Genomic DNA, 18449 nt, shown 5'->3' with positions numbered 1-18449 from the left:
GCTAGGAGGAGCTGGTGGCAAGGTAAAACAAAGTCTGTAAGAGCTGAGTTTGCCTCAGGAGCACGAAGTGTGGCATCTGTGAAACTAATCGTGTCACTGTCCCCTTAGTGAGACTTGTGCACTCAGGAGTTTGGCCCAAACGTCCAAACTCAGCTGTCCAAATTGCACTGCCCTATAGATTTGCTCAAAACCATCACACCAATTATCTCCCAAGGACCCCTCAGCCTTCAAAGAAGCCTGTGCAGAGCTGGCTCTGCCCTAGGTGAGTTGTAGGGTTTGTGCTCAGCCCTTGTGCAAAGCCAGACTTGGCTCTGGGTCCCGCTGTGTCTGCACAGCTTCAGTGCCAGGCAGTTGCCATGGGGTATTCTTGGTGGTTAATGTCCAGTAAGAAGTCCTAAATCTGCAAGTAACCAAACTTATAATTTAATTTTCAATTTCTGCTGAGTGCTCGAGAGGGTTTTAACACGGCGTATGAATAATTAACACTAGCTATCAATTTACAGCAGTTCCCTTGCTCAGACTCTAAGCCCTATGCAAAGAGAGTAAAAAATCACCCTTTGAAATTTCCTAAAGGGAAGAGGGAAGGTAAATAATTACCCAACCTCCTGAGATTCTGGGGAAGTTAGAATCTTCCATTAAAATGATTGAGGGAAAGAAACCCAACAGCCTCCTTCGCAGCAATTAAAAATCTTAAATTGACTCAGAAGTCGGGGAATTCGGTTAGGATTCCCAGAGCAAACTGTAGCTGCGTCCCCCTGGCTGCACTTACCTCCTGCATGAGTATACGTTTTAAAGACCCCAACCCCCTGTGTGTGTACACAGGTCGTTCCCAGGAAAATAGAGATAAGATTTGGTATAAAAACTAGAAGCTTTCCTGGAGGAGAAGCCGTCTCTTCCCACTCTGTAGCGTTTTTCTGAGCATGCGTCAGTTTGCTTCTGGTGTGCTGCTGCATAGGGATGAAATTAATCTACCGAAGGGAGAGAGCCAGAGGTGGTGCTGCAGCCGCACGTCCCCGGCTCCTGATGTTGCACAGCTCAAGGTCTCGATCCTGCTTTCACCAAAAATCCCATCCGGGCGTTCGGTCTTCTGTGACAGGCATCCCTTAAAGCAAAACAAAGAGCGCAGTTTTGCATTAAATGTATCATTAGGAGATCATGCTCCTGTGTATGCTGATTGCCATAAAATACTGAATGGGTTCTACTTCAACTCTCTAAAGAAACTCACCTCCAGGCTGAAAGCCAGGGTGAGAAATAATGGCTTGGGAGGGAGCAGTTTTGGAAGGTGATAAGCCCCTGGAAATAAGATTAAATTTCCGAGTGCTCCAAAAGTGTAACAAACAGCTTATGGGAATAGAGAGTTGGCAAAAATAATTCCTGTTTGCAAAGAGCTTCTAGAGGATGGAGCAAAATGTTGTGGTGTGCATCAGGGGAAAGCTCAGCCTCACAGTGAGGTCGCTTTGTCAGCTGGGGCCAGGCTCATCTCTGCATGAGGAGGAGACTCGGGGTGAAGGCAGGAGGTGTGTGTAGGGTGATGTTTGTATGGACCCAAATCTCCTCCAAGTGTTCCCCATCCCTGCTCAGGTGGGCAGGAGCCTGTGCCCTGCGTGCGTGCCTGCAGACAGCCTTAAAGTCCTCAGGGTGCAGAGACCAAAGGCAGAAACCTCGCCAGCTCCTGAGTCTCACATATATTTGGCACCATGATCCCTCTGGATCCTGGTGGCTGTGATGGGGTCACCTTGAAAAGGAGTTTCCTACAGCAGGGTTCATTACCTGCATGGTTCAGGTAGGTTCGTTTGATGGTGACCGATGCCTGCTAACATCCATCAGAGCCAAGCTGCTGAGCAGAGAACAGTCCAGCACATAAATCTCTGCTCCTCCTGTCGCTGCCTTTCGACAACAAGCTAATTCCATTTAATACATAACGGTAACACTTAATTGGTGATAGAAACCAGGAGGAAATGGGCAAGAATGGATACAAATGCATCTTGGCTCTGATTCAGCTGGTCCTTCGCTTGCCCTGAATCTGAAGAGAAATATTAGAGAGGGACAATATGTGAAAACCATCCGTGGGAGAGTGCCAGTGAAAACGCAGTCTTGCTGTGGCTGTGGTCAGGTAACGTGACAGCTCTCCTCTGCAAGATGTAGGATGCTTAACCTGCTTCCCTTCAGATAAATGTGTTTTGGGGCATCATTCTCTATTTGATTTCTTCCTTCCTGACTTTGTTCCTAACTCATAAAAAAGAAAAAAAAAAAAAGCTCCATTCTTTGGAGCACTGAATAATTTAAGCTCCTAAACTGCAAAACCCACTATTCTCTGATTGACTTAAAATGTACTTTGAAACCTCCAACCCAGCAGCTCCATCAGGTGCAGAATTTTAGCAGTGTGCCACTGCAGGCTCCTCTCATCCCCCTGCAAACACACCCGGGTACAGTGTCTGCCCTGGAGAGCACTGCGGGAAGCTGACTTCATCTGCTCACCCGGCTCCCTTCGACGCCGCCCTGAGATTTTGTTCTGTGACCTTGCAGCCTGGGAAGCGCCGTGTGCAAGCAGGAGGCATGAAAAATAGGAGGCTGCAGCTCGAGCCAGAGGCACTGCAGGTTTCAAGTGAATTTATGGCACAAGCAGGATGAGCTTGGGCTCGGAGGTGAGGTGTCCAGGCGCAGGGGGTAGCTGGGGTGTTGATGGGTGCAAGTACCTGCAGTGCCTTGGTGACACAAGAGGGAGCTCCGGGCTCTCCTGAGAGACACCAGGGTTCACCCAGGCAGAAATGCAGATGTCAGTGGGTAGGGGAATAAATTTTGGAGCACAGGAGGCTCTGGAAAGACAGATCAGGGGCTGTTATGCTTAGAGTTCCTGGGGTACTTGGCTACTAAATGTCAAAGAAAAGAAAAACCTCCAAGAAAATAAAATAAAAAAGAAAAAGAAAAACTAGGAAATTTGGAAAAACTAGAAGATTTAGAAAAACTAAATGTCAAAGAAGATAGAAAAAGAGAGAGATGGTTGTTCCTGAATTTGATACTGCTGTGGGGCTGTGAGTGAGCTGCAGAGAATTGCAGTTAGCCAAATGTTAAGCTTAGTTGCTTATAGATATCTGTTTATTTTAAATTACACCTGATCGTAATTACACATGATAAATGGTCGATGCTTTTTAAATGTGGTTTACATGAAGTATTTCTTCCAGCTTCGTCTTGCAAGGGAAAGGAAGGCCTGAGGGCAAAATGCTGGTTTTGGGCACTGGGTCCAAAGTTCATCTCACGTGGGCTGTGTAAGATGTTCCCTCAGGCCTGGACCTAAAAATGAGACTTATGGGGAATGCAGGATGTGTGAGACCCATGCAGGGATTCCTCCAAAGCCTCACCCAGGTTTGTAAGGAGCGGTTTCACCAGCAGAGCTTCCTAGAGGCTTCAGATCTGCTGCTGGGTGATTCCAGGGCTAGTACACCAAATAATGCTCTGCAGGCTCTTCCCTTGGGCCAGCCAGCACCTATGTGGTGGGCAGGGCCATGCCTGCTCGTCTCACAGCAGGGTGCTTTACACACAGCACAATATTTTGCTTCAAAATCATGTTGGGGAGGAGAGTCAGGGTGCGTACCTGCATCGTAGCACAGCAGTTAGCGCGCTTCCCAAGAAGCAAGACCCAGCTCAACCTCCTCCTGCAAGCTGGCTGCTCAAGATCCAAGACTTTGGTGGGCATCATAAAGGTGTCTGCTCACCCATATTTATTTCTCCTTCCCTTAAGGCAGACTTTTGTAAAATAAAATAAAGAAATAACAAAAGTTACTTAGTTATTTTGGACTTTGTAGGCTTTTTGGTATCAGGTTGTAGATGGGCAAGAGAGGACCGCAGGTCTCCAGTTCCTGCATTCCTAGATTAAAATCACCTTTTGGATAACATTTGGTGAGTTACCAGGTGATGTGTGGCTCCGAGCACTGTCAGCAGCCCCTCGCTGCTGGTCCATTACCCTGCCCTTGTGTTACACTGTCCTTCTTCCCAAATATCCAGGGTAAGTTTGCTTGGAGAAAATCACCACTTGCCCTCCCCCTCTCTCTTTTGAAACCTCTTCAATTCCTCTTGCATTTTTTGTCCTCGTTCTTGCCTTTCACCCCAGTTCCTGGGTGGATACTACGTGCTATACTTGATACAGTCTGAGCTATAAATAAGAACCAGTTTGTTGGAAAGTAAAATTAGCAGGCCAGATTTTCAAACTCGCTTCTAAATCTGTGCCTAGCCACCTCGGAGTGTGCATGTCCTCGTTTTCAGAGGTGCTGAATCTTGTTGCTATCCTTGATTTCAATGGGGATTTGTGGTGCTCAGGACTCCTGGAAATCAGGTCACTTTTGTATTTGGGACTTGGGCATGGATGGAAGAGCCTGACGTCCACTGCTGTGTTGTAAGAGGAGAGACTGGGATGTGGAAAGGTCGGGAGCTTGCTCTGGGTCGGTCACTTGCATGGTAGCAGAGTGAAATAGGGATTTTGGGCAGGTCTCCTCTGCGTATAAGGGATAGGAGATTCTCAGTGAGCGACAGCAGACTCCCTTTCATCCCCGTGGTGAAACATCACAAGCCCTTGAATTCACATCCTTCGTTTACTTTGGCTTGCGTGAAATGTGGTTCTAGGATTTTGCCAAAAGCTGGAAGCGTTCCCCCAGTCTGAATGCTGCTGAAAGGCTTCGTGTGGACTGTAGCCATGCTGGGGGTGAGTCGTGCTGAGTTATGGCTGGAGGTTAAACCACAGAGCTTCCCTTCTGTAATCATCATCACGTGGCGCCAGCTCTGCTCTGGTAAAGTCATCGGAAGTGTTGCTGTCCGTGAGAGTGCAGCAGGGATTCAGTTGGGAGAACGAGTGAGAATTTCCTAAAGAAAATAAAATCTGGACTTCAGGCATGTGGGAAAATACAGTTGTGGGCTGAGGGTGTCACGGCAGCTCTTGGGTTGGTGTTTGGATGGAATTAGATTGCCCAGCTGAGGCTGTGGCACTGAGCCAGCACAAGAAGAAATGCCCGCAGAAAGATTTCCCCATCTTTGGCTTGGATGCTCCAAGAACTGATGAAAATCAGAGCAGGGACAGCTCGGTTGTGCTGATGAAAATGCACCCTGCTTTTGTGCTGCTCGCTGAGTGATGCAGTTTGTGTTTTGAAGCGTGTGTAACACACTGGCATTACCCAGTGATTTCGCTATTTGAGGTCACCGTTTCTGGCCCGTTTTCCGCTAATGCAAAGCAAAACACTTCTGAAGAGTAGATTATCATACGGATTGCTTCCTGCATCGGGGAGCTGGTGCCCTGCTGTAAAAGAACCAAAATGCAGCTGTTACTGCTGGGAAAATAGCGGCTCTGACAACTTTCCTTCCCAGGGTGGAGGCGTTGGCTGGTGCCATCCGAAGAGCTGCTGTTGCCCACGCTCATGCCCGTGCTGTGCTCTCCGGCTGCTGGGGCAGCCCTGGGGCAGTGCAGCTGATGTCTGGTAAGGCTGGGACAGGCTGAGGTGCTGCTGGGACCCCTGCAGGTCCCTCACAGGCTGTTGTGACCCCTACGGGGGCTCAGTGACATCCCTGAGAACCAGAGGATGCCTGCCCGAGCCTGCCGATGTGGGCACGTGTTGGAAAATGGCCAGAGAAGTGATTAATCTGGAATGGTTTCTGGAGATCTGTAAGCTCTGTAGGGATGATCCTGAAGGAAATGAAGGCTGTGGCTGCTTTCCAGGTGCCACAGGAGCTCGTGCATGAGAGCATCAGCAGGTGAGGTGGGTTCCTTCTGCTCGAGGCTCCAGGGGGCAGCTACCAGAGGTGTTGGTGCCAGGTCCTCGAGCTCTGAGCAGTCACCGTGCCGCGTCTCCTGGCTCCTGGGCGAGCTGTGAGTACCCCTGGAAAACGGGGAGGAATGGACAAATCTCACCGGAGTGCAGGCAGCTTCCAGTTTGCTTTGTGCTTTAGGAAACTACTCCACAGGGTTGATTGCCTTCAAGCAGGTAGGAGAGAGCTTCAGCTGGAGCACAAAGGGAAGGAACACTGGAAGAGGGGCTGGTTTGATAGATGCTTGTTGACACCGCAGAGAGAGAGAGCTGCTTCACCTGCCACCAGGAAAATGGTCTGGGGCTTCTGACTGCGTTTTTGGCAGCTGAGCGTAGCACAGCTTTTGTAATTAAATTGAGCCTCTGGTTAGGAGGGCACAGGTTGATGATGAGAAAAGCTGCAGAGGGATGTGGATGCCAGATTTCTCATTTCTTCAGCTATTTAACCCGGGGCTCTGTTCTACTAAACCAAAACTCAGATAGAGCATCCAGCAGAAAGGTGTTTGCGTGCAGGGCATCCAAGAGAATTTCTCTTTGTTAGCTCAGTGGTCTCCAACTTCTCTCTCCAAAGCATCTCTGTGTGCTTGCACGCCAGGACAGGTTTTTGGCATCCTGTTTTCCCCATCAGAGCTGTGCTGAGGAAAGAGCAGCTGCTTCGGCCTGCATTTTCCATTTGCTCTCCCAAGGCAGCTTTTTCCCTCTTCGGTAAGAGTGTTTAAATAGCTATCTTAAATGAGCAGGGATTACAGGAGGAGGAGGTCAAAGCTGAATTTGACTTAGTTGACTTCCCGGAGCTTTATCTTGGAGAGCTGCTCTCTGATCAGTGCCGTGTTCCCCGCCGTTGCGCACACCCTGCTGGTGCTTAGCATGCAGTGAGCTAGGAGAGGGCCTGGCTCCTGAGAGCAGGGCTGAAGTGTGGGCAGCTTTGGGCCCCTTGGTACCAGGAGGACATCGAGGCCTTTGGGCATGTCCAGAGAAGGGCTACGAATCTGATGAAGGCCCTGGAGCACAAGTCCTGTGAGGAGCAGCTGAGGGAGCTGGGGATGTTTGGGCTGGGGAAGAGGAGGCTCAGGGCAGAGCTCGGTGCTCTCTGCAGGTACCTGGAAGGGGGGGGGAGCTGGGGGTCGGCCTCTGCTCACAGGTAACCGGTGATGGGACCAGGGAATGGCCTCGAGTTGTGCCAGGGGAGGTTGAGGTGGGAAATGAGGAGACATTTCTGCTCAGAGAGCAGGCAGGCGTTGGGACGGGTTGCCCAGGGAGGTGGGGGAGTCGCTGTCCCTGGGGGTGTTCAAGGGAAGGTTGGGCCTGGTGCTTGGGGACATGGGTTAGGGGTGACATTGGTGGTAGGGGGTAGTTGGACCAGATGATCCTGGGGGGCTTTTCCAAAGGTCAAAACTTCATTAGCTAGAGGGCTGCTCTAAAGACCAGCTTGCTGACTGGTGGAAAATCCGCGTCTCTGATGGGCTGTCCCATGCCTCTGTTCTCCTACGCTTCTCTCATTGCTTTTGGCATTCAGGAGGCAGCCTCATCAAACAGAGTCCCGCGATGGAAAGAGCAGGGGGCAGGGGAATATATGGAAAAGAGAAGGGAGAGATGAAAGAAAAGAGTCCTTTTGAAGTAATTACTTAGGTTAATGCCGAGTTTTCCATCCATTACAAACCTCGGGAGGCAATAGCTGGAGAAGCTTTTCTGAAGTAGGGTTCATCAGGCAGGGGGAGATGTTTTGGACAAGGTGATGCCCATCACGAGGGCACTTGGTGTGGGCAGAACCTGCAGATCTCAAGTGCTGGGTAAGCTGTAGGAGTGCAAGCCTGCAAACTGGAGAGGCTTGGGTGGGCACGACACACGGGAGTCTTCTATTTTTTATTTTTTTGCCTCTTCAGACCCTTGAAGTTCAGACCGAGAGAGGAAAAAAGGCTCCTAGGCAGAGCGAGCTCTCCCAGTGAGGTGTGTTTGTGCTAACCTCCTGCGGTGTGAAGCCTGCAGGCATTTTGAGTGCACGATAAACTAATGCAAAGATTTTTGCTGCCAAAAACGCGGCTGTAAGAGGCAGAGGAGTCTGTGCACTTGCCAGTGCCTCTGCACCGTGCTGTTGCACTCCTGTTATCCGTGGAGGAGTGCTCAAAAGGACATTTATTTGTTTTTGCTGGATCCCAGCAGCCCACTGCAGAAAGGCACCTGTTGGAAGCAGCAGCGTTGGGACTGCTCTGCCTCCTGGGGGGCTCCTTGCCCAAGAACCCACCACCCCAGAGGAAATACAGCACACCTAGCAGAGGCTTTTTGTTCTTTCCCTGCCACTGTGTGCATCCATTCAGCCCTAGGACACAGGGGGAAGATCACCACAAAACACTTCGTAGTGTACCCCAATTCAGTGCCCTTTTAATCTCCTCCTGAGGAGGGTGGTTTCATTTCAAGGTTGTGTTTCCTCACCGATATACTGCTGCCTGGTTTTGGTCTTTTTTGTGTTTTTTTAGCATTTCTAGTCCCCAGTGTTATCAGTGTGGTCACAGGCGTGCTGGGCCAGCAGCTTTCAGGGATCCAAGTCGCTGTCTTTGCTGGAGGCAAAGCTGAGGGATGCTGGTGGGATGCTGGTGAGAGCCTGCAGCACCTGTGAGTGCTTGCTGGGAAGCTGAACTGCAAGAGAGCTGTCTGCAAGACAGTCATTAGAAAAAATAGTGTCTGAAAGAGCTCCCCTTCTTTTCATTGATGTGGACTCCAAGTGCTGAAAGCTTTTGGAAGAGTGGGACAACCCCTCTGCGGGTTTTTAGGCCAATTCCCTTAAATATTAAGGGGCTCGGAAGAAATTGCTGGGTGGGTGAGTGTCCCAGGGGCTGTGCAGATCTCTGCTGATCCCCTCAAGCACCAGACTCTGGCCAGCAGAGGATGTAAGTGAAAGCTTGGGTGCCACATCACCTGTTTTGGGGACAGATTGCTGATGTGTTGCCTAATGAGGAGATGGGCCCTCCAGTAACTTAATAGAATCCTTCTGCGGGCTGTGATTTACCTCTGACAAGTTAAACCAGTGCCAGATCAATACTGTGCTCTGTTGCAGTAAATAGGCTTGATTTTAAGTATTGAGTAAGAATTTATTTCCAATTAAGGGCCAATTTTTAAAGGAGAGAGTGCACTGGTCCTTCAAGTAGAGAACAGATGAAGTCTGTGGAGGGTGTACATCCCCCAGGAGACCTCCCCAGATCTCAGCCCCCATGAAATCATGGTTGGGGAGCCCATAGAGGCAGGGGTACAGCTCTTTGGAGCTGGGTGACGGAGAAGTAGCCTTGATTGGAGCGACTCCACTTCAAGCCACTTTGTTTTGAACCACCAGTGAATACTGTAAGTGGGGTGAGGGCCTGAGGATAATTCTCATAAACGTTCTTGTACGTGTGCACACATCTAAACACGTATGTTAAGAACAGAGCCCTCATCCCTCTTCTGACATTGGAAAACTGGCCCCAGTTGTGAGATGCTGGCTGGGTGCTGCCACTGCTCCTCATGCAGAGCATGGTCCCTTGGGACAACCCCAAGAGTTGAGTGACCCAGCGAGAGTATCAGAAACCAGAGTACTTATGGTGAATACACAGCTTCGACGTTTTCATTGTGTCACTTCTGTTTAATCCTTCCTTAATCCCCTTATGCTGCTCGGTAGACTTTTCTTGTGTTATTTCCATTGTCTTGCTAATAAGATGTTGCACGTAATAGAGATTTACGCTGAAAGGTATTAGGCAGGATTATATGAAGATTAGGCAAGGAGCACTCACAAAAGGTTGGAGACTATAGTACCAAATTTTAAAATTTCTATCGCAAATTTTTTTACTATTTTCAAAGAATTTGTAGAGAATGTCTGCTACAAAACTCAAAAAGTTGCTGCTGATCAAAAGCCTTATCTTGAATTTCACCAGGGGTTATTTCTCAGACTTGTACTAATGGAATTTGAGCCATCTAATTTATTTGTGGTTTTTCAGAGGACCCAAATTCTTGGGGAAAAAAAAAGAAGGGAAATTATACTCATGTGAGATCCCTCTTCTGCTGTGTGAGCATCATCTTTGGTACTTCCACTGAAGGGTATGGGCAGCCTTCAGCACCCAACAGAGACCACTGGTTTCAGAGGGGCTCTGTGGGTGCTGGAAGACTTTTTGTGTTGAGCCTTTACAACCACAATTACCTAACGGCTAACTCCGAGGACTAGCTGCAGCGGAGTAAGATTGATGTATTGCAGCTGAGATTTTGGCCTGTTATTTCATCCTCTGTAAATAAATGTAGCAGGAATTTTGCAGAGGCAGAGCCACGCTGGCAGCAGATCAGCGATTAAAATGGGAAATAAAAATGCTTTTAAATAAAATAGCAGCAACCAGGAGGTAGCAGATTTTATGAGTAACCATCAAAGCTGCTGGAAATGAATCTTAACCGTGGGGCCTAAACCAGAACCTTGCATTTGAATTTATCACCCGTTGAATCAGGACTGGCTTTGTTCTCCTTCAAAAGCTGCAGTACGGTGTTCAACATCAGCTCCTGAAGCCAAGCTGGGGTAAGGAGTCTTGTTTGGGTCCCTTCTGTGTGAAGCCCTCATACTCTGCTGTAGGAATCTTTCACAAGGCTTCACATCTGCCTGGGGAATCTCCTAAAATCCCATGCCTGATGCTAGGGGGTGTCAAACTTTTTGATTTTTAGAGATCTAAGTTCCTTCCAAAGAAGCCAGAGAAGCCCAAATAGTGTCTTTTAATAGTAAGTAGTCTTTTCTTTCTAACACATCATGTCTGTCCTTAAAAGTGGTCCCGAATTACCCGTGATGCACAGGTAGGAGAACATCACTTGTAATGATTTGCATGCAGTAAGGGAACGCTTACTTGGGAATTGTGCAGAGCATCCTACTCCTGACACCCCTTCTGAGCTCGCAGCCGGTTTCCTTCTGCCTAGTTTTTATTAGCTCAGCTAATAATAGCTGGGTTTTATTGTTAGCGCCTTTGTATTGTTAGCACGGTGTTGTTTGATGAATATGAATTGAGGGAGTGAATGGGACGAGGTAAATTAAATGCAAGGCCTGCATTTCCCTGAGGGCACAAGTACCCAAATGCAGTCACATTGAAGGACCTCCGTTTCTAAATCCTTGTTTAGCACCTTCTAGAAATGCAGTCTTCACCGGGAGGTAAAAAATTGTTTCTCACAAAGATTTTATGATAGGAAGTGGATTTGTCCTGCCCTTGTGCTCTGGGGCAGAGTCAGCTCCATGCCGTCCATCCATGCTTTGCTGGCTCCCTGTTTTCTTGAAGTTGCTTGACCCCAGCTCTTTCCATCTCTACCGACACACACTGTGATTTTCAATATCTGATGGCTCTGTCCCTTTCCAGATCTTCTCTGAAGCTGCAGATCTTGCATCAAAATCTTGCTTTAAAATTAGAGGGGCTGTGAAACGTAGTGCAACACCACTAACATGAAACTAAACTCTTTATGCCCTAATTTGTCCTCAAAATTGGCTCCATTTCCTCCATCCATGGCAGTTGTTGCTGCCATCTGGGGCAGTGGGGATTGCAGCTTTGCATGGTGCAAGTTCCTGCTCCCATTGCAGCACCTGCCTGGAGAGAGACATACTGCTGGTGGCATTTTGGGACTAGCCCACCCTGGGTTTCTGGTCTGCTATTCTCTTCTGGTTGTGGTCCTGAAAAAAAGCCTGAAGCCATCTCCTGAACTGCTACACAGAGGATTGCAAGTGTGCAAGGTGTTTTTCTGTCACTGACGTGCACTACAGGCACGGTGACAAACACAAAATGGAAGCTGGCTCAACTCAAATGCTCCCCTGTGGCACGCGCTTCAGGAGAGGCACTTCATAATTGCCGAATTAGAAAATGGAGGCAGCTTATTTCATTTGGGGCAGTTTTGTTAAGAAAACACAGGGAAAGCAAATATTAATCTGACATGTGCTTACATCTGAGCTGTTTTCCCTGGAGGTAGTGGGGAGAGCAACCAACGTCCACCAGCAACAAAAAATGTAAGTGTTGGGCTTCCTTTATTTTTATTTTATTTTAATTCCTTATTATTTTCCTAACTTTATTAGGAAGCTCCACGTTGGCTATTTGAAATTGATACCAGACTTGGTCTTTGTTGTTGCCACAGACTGTGAACAAGGTGTCTGCTCGTGCTGTTTTCCTGCCGGTGATGTTAGAGTGGCCAGGCTGGAGCAGGAGCCTTTCTCCTGATCAATTAAATTTGGAGAGGGTTTGAAATTCAGCTGCCTTTTGATGAGGAACGCCCAGGCTCTGAGGAGCTGAAGGCTCCCCAGATTGTGTGTCAGAAGCTCACAGCGTGAGCTCCTAGGCTTGCAATTTTAGCAGTGCTGCTGAGCAGATCCGTCCACCTTTACAGGTGGGCTGCACTGCAGGGAGGCCGCTGAGATCTGTTTTTTTTTTTTTTTTTTTTTTTTCAAATGAGGTTTGCGCATGCTGCAAATGAAATTTGTGTGCGTGCTGCTCATGAGATTCCTGCTCTTTGCTGCGCCTGGCTGTCAGTACAGCCCGTAAGCTGAAATTTATGATGCAGTGCTAAACAAATGTTGTTTTATTGATTCAGGATTAGGACAGCAGGATCGATTCAACCTGACTGAGGCTCTGAGGCCAGTAGCAAGTGCACACAGCACAGCTGAAGTGAGGTTCCTTTTGAAGTCTTTTTCGTTTTTCATTGAGCACCTCCTTGTTCTTCTGCAAATACAAATGTGAAAGAGTTCCTGATATTGTAGATACCTTTTAATACTTTTGTCAACCTGAAATTCAGGTCTCGTTTCCTGTAACGCCAAAATATTGAAGGTGCATCTAAGTTGATGCATTTGCTGTTCCCATGAAACACTGAGTGGCCCTTTTTGAAACTGGAGGAAGGTTTGTCCATGCCCATGATTGACATTTCTTCTTTATTCCTTTGATTGTATTAGAAGCTTATTATTCCTAACTGTATGATCTTGTCATGTCACAACAGAACAAAAAAAAAAAAAAAAAAAAGCTGCTTTGCTTTGCCAGCTCTGGAGAGGGTTTTTATGTTCTAAAAGTCACATTGTTAAGGAAAATCTGAAGTTTATTTAAACTGAAATTTTCAGTCTCTGTTCCTCCCAGGGAAAGCATGAAAACACTTGTTACCAGGTCTGTAAAATCCTGCAGCAAATAAAAAGCTTTCCAGAAGCACTGCAACAGAAGATGTTGGAGCTGTCGAGTCAGTTGTGTACCTCAGGTGGGAGCTCTCACATCCTCGGGGTTTGCTCATAAGCAGCACAGTGCTGGGTGGCGTGTGATGTTGTACCCACCTGGTAGCACCATCAAAACTGTTAGGTGCTTTCCAGGTGCTTTCCAGGTGGCCTGTGGCAGCCAGGGCACAACGGTCTGTCCGTGATCTGAGCATTTTTAACTCCTGGTGACAGTGGTGTGAGATCCAGCAGCATTGAGTCAAGCTGCAGCTGCTTGCCTACAGCGCTCTGAGGTCTGGGGGGACACAATGCACTGAAAAAGCACTTGCTTGTGGCAGCAGGGAGCTCTCCTGTCCTGTCTGATAGCTGAGCACCACCAAATCTTCCTATCATCACCCTTGAGTTGATGTTTAGCCAGTGCTGCTAATCTTACTTCTGTAAACTGCCTGCTTGGGAAGCCTAAAAATAGATCATGTTGCATTTCTCTGCTAGAAAAACAGTGGGTATTAAGGAGTGAATTCCTGGGCTGATTTATTGAAAATAGCAACCCATGTTAACATGAGCCTCTGGGGATCGGTACATAAACACCCAGCCCCTAAGGGAATTAAAATCTTTTCAAATGTAGTAGTGTTGCTTGTAGTTATTAGGTGAGATTTTAGCAGGAAATGAGTACTCTGCTTTTAGGTATTTGCAGAATACCAGAAAAGCTGCATAAAGTTCTGTCTCAGTGAACGTAATGCATGAGACTTCAGTGTGCCTTCAGTACAAATGTTCTCAAATATAACATACCTGATTATTAGAGAAGTTGAGATTAAGACAGGCTTCCTACCACAAACCAAGTGATGGCCCGAAACAACAGCTCCCAGGCTGAAATCCCATTCCAAAAATGCTCGCCTGGCTCTGGCTCTTTGGCCAGAAGGTTTGGGGAAGACAAGTGGGAGCTCACTGCTGCTGACATGGTGGGTTTTATTCCACTTATCAGGAAGGCTCTTGAGAACAGAATTGCTTTAAACAAGTGAGTAGGACCCTCCGAGCACTTCAGTATCTCTCCCAGCTGGGGCTGTGCTGAATCTCCTAAGTATGAGTCTGGTGTTCACCACCTGAGTATGGCTTGGGAACGCCGGCTGGATTTACACTTGGGGATTGATTAATCGCCATACTCTGTGCTGGAGGAGTCAGGCATTTGGCCAAGTAGCCAGTGGATGTGTGAAAGTACAGAGGGAAAAATAATTTTGCACTGTCTTGCCCTCATATGATCTGTGAACACGTGCTGGTGGGGCTGAAGGACCATGCCCTAGATGTTTGTGGGATGCTCATCAGAACAGAGTTGATATGCTGGTATCCAGCAGCATGTAAGCCAGTGAGGATTTTGCCTGAGTTAAGACAAATCAAGGAATTCAGGATTTGATTCTTAAAAATCCCTGCGGCATCACTTGACACAGCAGAAAAATTTACATTTCTTTTTTTTTCTGGAAGCCTTAGAAGTTGTTTTGGATTGAGATTACTGTTCGAATCAAGTAACATTTGCTGCTTGCTTCTGGTAAATGTTCAGACTAAAGCCCTGACTCCTCTTTTACATAAAAATGCCTTTTGTAGGATACATCTGTTTTGATCTCAGTTTGACTGTTTGTTTCCTCAGTGCCTTGCATCTAATTTATATTCCAAGGAGATAAAATGAACTTGATAACAGCCCTTTAGCTTGTCATCTTAAAACACATGCTCAGCCTGGGAGAGCCAATAAAGTCGTGTTTACGAGAGAGTCGTATAGTCTAGTGATTGGGAACAGACTGACCTGGTGGCTGGGGGGCGTTATGCAAAGTGGATTGCATACAGATCTTGTAACTAGCGGCATTTAAAACAAACAAGGACTACAGCGTTGGATCTGAACCCTGTTCTAAAACCAATTAGAGTCAAAGAAAGTCTTTTCATGTCTTTGGACTGCATTTAAGAATGTTTCCCATTGGAAGAATCTGCCCTCATTTGGTGTCTAAAAGCTGGATGACCAGGGGTGAGCAAATCATCTCTTTGCTTTTACAGCCATTGGAAATAAATGTGTTCAATATTCTGTCACTTCCCACTGGGATTATATTAGTAGTGTGATTTTGGTTGTTAATTGTTTCCCATATGGATTAAAAAAACCCTCCAAGCTAAAACTGGTGTAGCTCATGTAGTTTATTGGTTAGGCCTGTAGACACTAACCAACTATCAATGCGAGGTGGCGTAGCATCCTTCGTGGGGACTTTTCATTTATATCTTACCACAAGATACAACTCCAAATGGTTTATTATCTCTTGCCAGTCTTGTCAGCAGAAACTGCATCCATCTGGGGCCAGAGCACAGCTTGTTGTAAGCAAGCATCCCTCTGTGTGGGCCCAACATTTGAGAGAAACCTGTGGTTACCCGGAGCTCAACTGCAGCTTCTGACTTAGGTTGCAATTTTAGTGAAGAAGAGTAAATAGTCTTTAGTTTTACAGCAGGTCCCTTAAATATGCATGACTAGCTACTGTGAGCAGCGGAGTTGTGAGCCAAGAGGGCAGTATATGTTGTGACAGCACCAGCCCCTTCTGCTGTGAGCGTGGAGCACTTGCTAGCAAACGTGAGTCAGCTCTCTGGGGTTTTGCCTGCTCCCAGCCTTGGTTTGCCGTCTGGTTAGTGAGGCAGCAACCCTGCAGCTTCTCTATGGGCTCATTTATGTTAATATTTAGGGATTCAGGGGACAGAGATGGCTGCAGGCATTGTGCCTGCGCAGGGAGCGGCCTGGTGAGTAGTGCAGGGCCTTGAAGCACCAGGACTGCTTGGTATTAGATACCCAGCAGGAGCTGGGTATCTAATTCACTGGTATCTTCACATGAAAACCAGCACCAGGGATGTTTAATCCATCTTGAGAGCTTTGGTTAGGGTCTTACCAGTGTTTGCCTTAAGTAGGAACAAAGAGGTAGCTTGCTAGCCTGCAGGCTGGGTTGTAATTTATGCTGTTTAATGACACTCTGTATAGTTTGCACTGCTGTAATTCATCCTCTGTGTTTCCTTGACAAATAGGGACGCCCTGAATGAAAATAATTGCATGTGGAGATCGGTTAAGTGGCACAATGGATTTCATTAATTCAAGCCATACTGGCTGGTGCTATGGGCCACATTTCCAGGTATCACAAAGCTGCCACTCCAGCAAATAACAAAACCTGTAACACTCTCTAGGCTGAAAGCACAGAGCATGGAGCAAGCAGCACCTTATGAAGATCTATCTTAGAGGTACCTGGAAATGAGTTCGCCCTTGATTTTTAGAAGAACAACCCATATTTTTCCACTGTGGTACATTGCATAAGCATGAGATGACCACAGGACCACATAGTCCATGTTGACTTGCAGTCTGTGGAGTAACTATCATGCCATCCTGGTAAATTTGGACATAAAATTCCACATTGGATGGATTTGTGTCTGAGGTACTGTAGAAGGCAAGGACAGAGCTTGCTTCTCTCCCTTCTGCTTCATATTATTTTATTCCTTTCTTTGGCATGCTTAGAGAGGAGATGCTGAGTACATAGGAAGGATCGGAGCACCTACATGAGTAGCCTCTTGTACATAAATGCAATCAGCATCAGTTCATAGCAGGAGCAGAAGTAGGTGGCCAAAGCTTAGTTGTGTAGCCAGAGAAGCTGATGTTTTTCAATCTGCAGTCTTCAATGGGAGGTACAGGTACCCATCACACATTTTTAAAGCAGTATGGTATCTGCTTCTTTCCTCTTATAACTGTTGTATGAAAAAGAGATTGCTGGGGTAGATATTTTGAAAGGGTTCTTTCTGGGTTTGAATATGGTTTCTGAGTTACCGTGTTAAAACGATGGGTGATCTTCCTTTGGGGGGAGAAAAAAAAAAAAGAAGCAGCAGCTTTTAGATGCAACCATGTTCTGCTGGTAACGTTGAAATTGTCTGAAAGAAATGTCTCGAATTGCTTGACGTTGTCTCATGCATTTCACGCTCACCGTTGTTAAGGCTCGTTAATGATTCCATTATAAACTCCTATTTGCAGAAATGGTTTTCTAAAAACCATCTCTGTGTTATATTATTATGTTGTTTATATTATATAAACGCTCAAGGACTAGACATGTATTAATAGATAGCCTTGTGATTGTGGAGCCAGCAATTACTTGACTTGTGATTACTCTATCACAGAGTCTGCTGACTCTCAGCACATCGGCGGGGAGAATAAAATTCCTTCTGCGAATTGGGAAGATAATTTTCTTTGGAAAAGTGCTTGTTACACAGTGCGAGAAATCCTCCGAATGCAGATAAGCAGTAAAAGCTGGTTAGCTTTACGTGCTGCAGTGTGATGCTTTGGAAAAGGCTGTCGTGGTGGGGAGCCTTATCAGTCACAGGGGATACAATGAAGATCCTAGAGGGGAGCTCCAAGTGCTCCAGGAGAGGACGTGCTGGGTGGCAAACCAGGCAGCTGTAGCCATTTCTCTCCCCTGTGCTTCTTCCCTAGCCTGTCCCAACGCTGCTGTACCGGGATGACCATGAGAGAAGGGGTGACGAGGTACTTCTTCCATTCTCATTCTCTTCCATCTTTTCCTTACTGTGTCACCTCTCCCCAGTAATCAAGAGTACAGACCACACAAACCACAGCAAAAGATGTGCAGAACAAGACTGTGCATTTAAGATAATCCTATGCTGATGGCTTGTTTGCCCTGAAGAATCTGGAGTCCCTTCATGTCTGTTCTGGGTGCTGCAGAGTCATGGGTGCTGTGCCCATTAGGATGCTGTAGCTCAGGTCTCCGCGTGTGCCAGGTGTCCTGTGGCTGCATCTGGAGAGGATTGTGCCAGGACTCATCTTTCTCTGCCCTCCTTGTGTCCTGGCTCCTTACGGGCAACTGAAGGGAGCAGTCCTTGCACACATACCCCATCATGGGAACTGCCCTTTGTAAGGGAGTCCAGGAGCAGGCTCTGGGTTAAAAAACACACGTGTTTTCCTTCACTTGGGCAATCCAGCCCTGAGAGAGCACGAGGATGTCTGTGAGCATTTCAGAGGTCTAGCCCTACTGCAGCTCTTTCTCTACAGCACTCAGGAGAGGAATCTGTATAGCTGATGTCCTCTTCTATTGCCACTTTGTGCCCAGAAAGAGGCTCTTGTTACTGCTGGAAAACATTTCAGGTTCCTGCAAGCCGTCTTTAGGAAGCTGAGCACGTGGTATTCTGGGTCAGTGATTCTTGATCCTTTTCAAACCACTTTATTGCCTTCCTTATAGCCAATAACTTCTCCCTGTTTGGCTGTGTAATAGGGGATAGAGGACTAATACCCAGGCCAGGAATCCCTGCTCCCACTCGCTAGCAATGGCACAAAGACTGTTGATGAAAGTTTTATAGGTGAGACCCTTAAAAATCCAGCAGCTTTGCTAGCATGTGTTGGTATAGCTTGCTGCCATTCTTTCTGTCCTCTTTCTTTGTATTTCCCATAGTTGCTATAATAAATACATTGAATGTAAATGGTAAGACTTGCTACC

The 18449-nt window shown here is 47.1% G+C and overlaps 1 protein-coding gene and 1 long non-coding RNA gene across 6 annotated transcripts in view; one reads left to right on the top strand and one right to left on the bottom strand.

The window, feature by feature from the left end:
* Window positions 1–18449, top strand: part of SLC35F4 (solute carrier family 35 member F4) — a 101606-nt gene that overhangs the window by 49008 nt on the left and 34149 nt on the right. The window contains exons 1-2 of one of the 5 annotated variants that reach the window (XM_068682399.1): window positions 1492–1783; window positions 2357–2645. The exons of 3 other annotated variants lie outside the window; for them this stretch is intronic. The gene's annotated coding sequence lies outside the window, so the exon portion shown is untranslated. Of the gene's footprint in view, window positions 1–1491; window positions 1784–2341; window positions 2646–18449 lie in introns of those variants that run through there. One more of the 5 variants, XM_068682400.1, reaches the window with a different exon arrangement.
* LOC137856730 (uncharacterized) lies at window positions 402–1499 on the bottom strand. The gene is made up of 2 exons (XR_011096738.1): window positions 1226–1499; window positions 402–1102 (listed from the first exon to the last, which is right to left on the bottom strand). It is a non-coding gene; the product is annotated as an uncharacterized lncRNA (long non-coding RNA).

The sequence above is a fragment of the Anas acuta genome, chromosome 5 (genome assembly GCF_963932015.1).
Source record: "Anas acuta chromosome 5, bAnaAcu1.1, whole genome shotgun sequence".
NCBI classification, from domain to species: Eukaryota; Metazoa; Chordata; class Aves; order Anseriformes; family Anatidae; genus Anas; species Anas acuta.
Note: the sequence above shows the minus strand (reverse complement) of the source record. Positions and strands in the feature narration are given on the sequence as shown.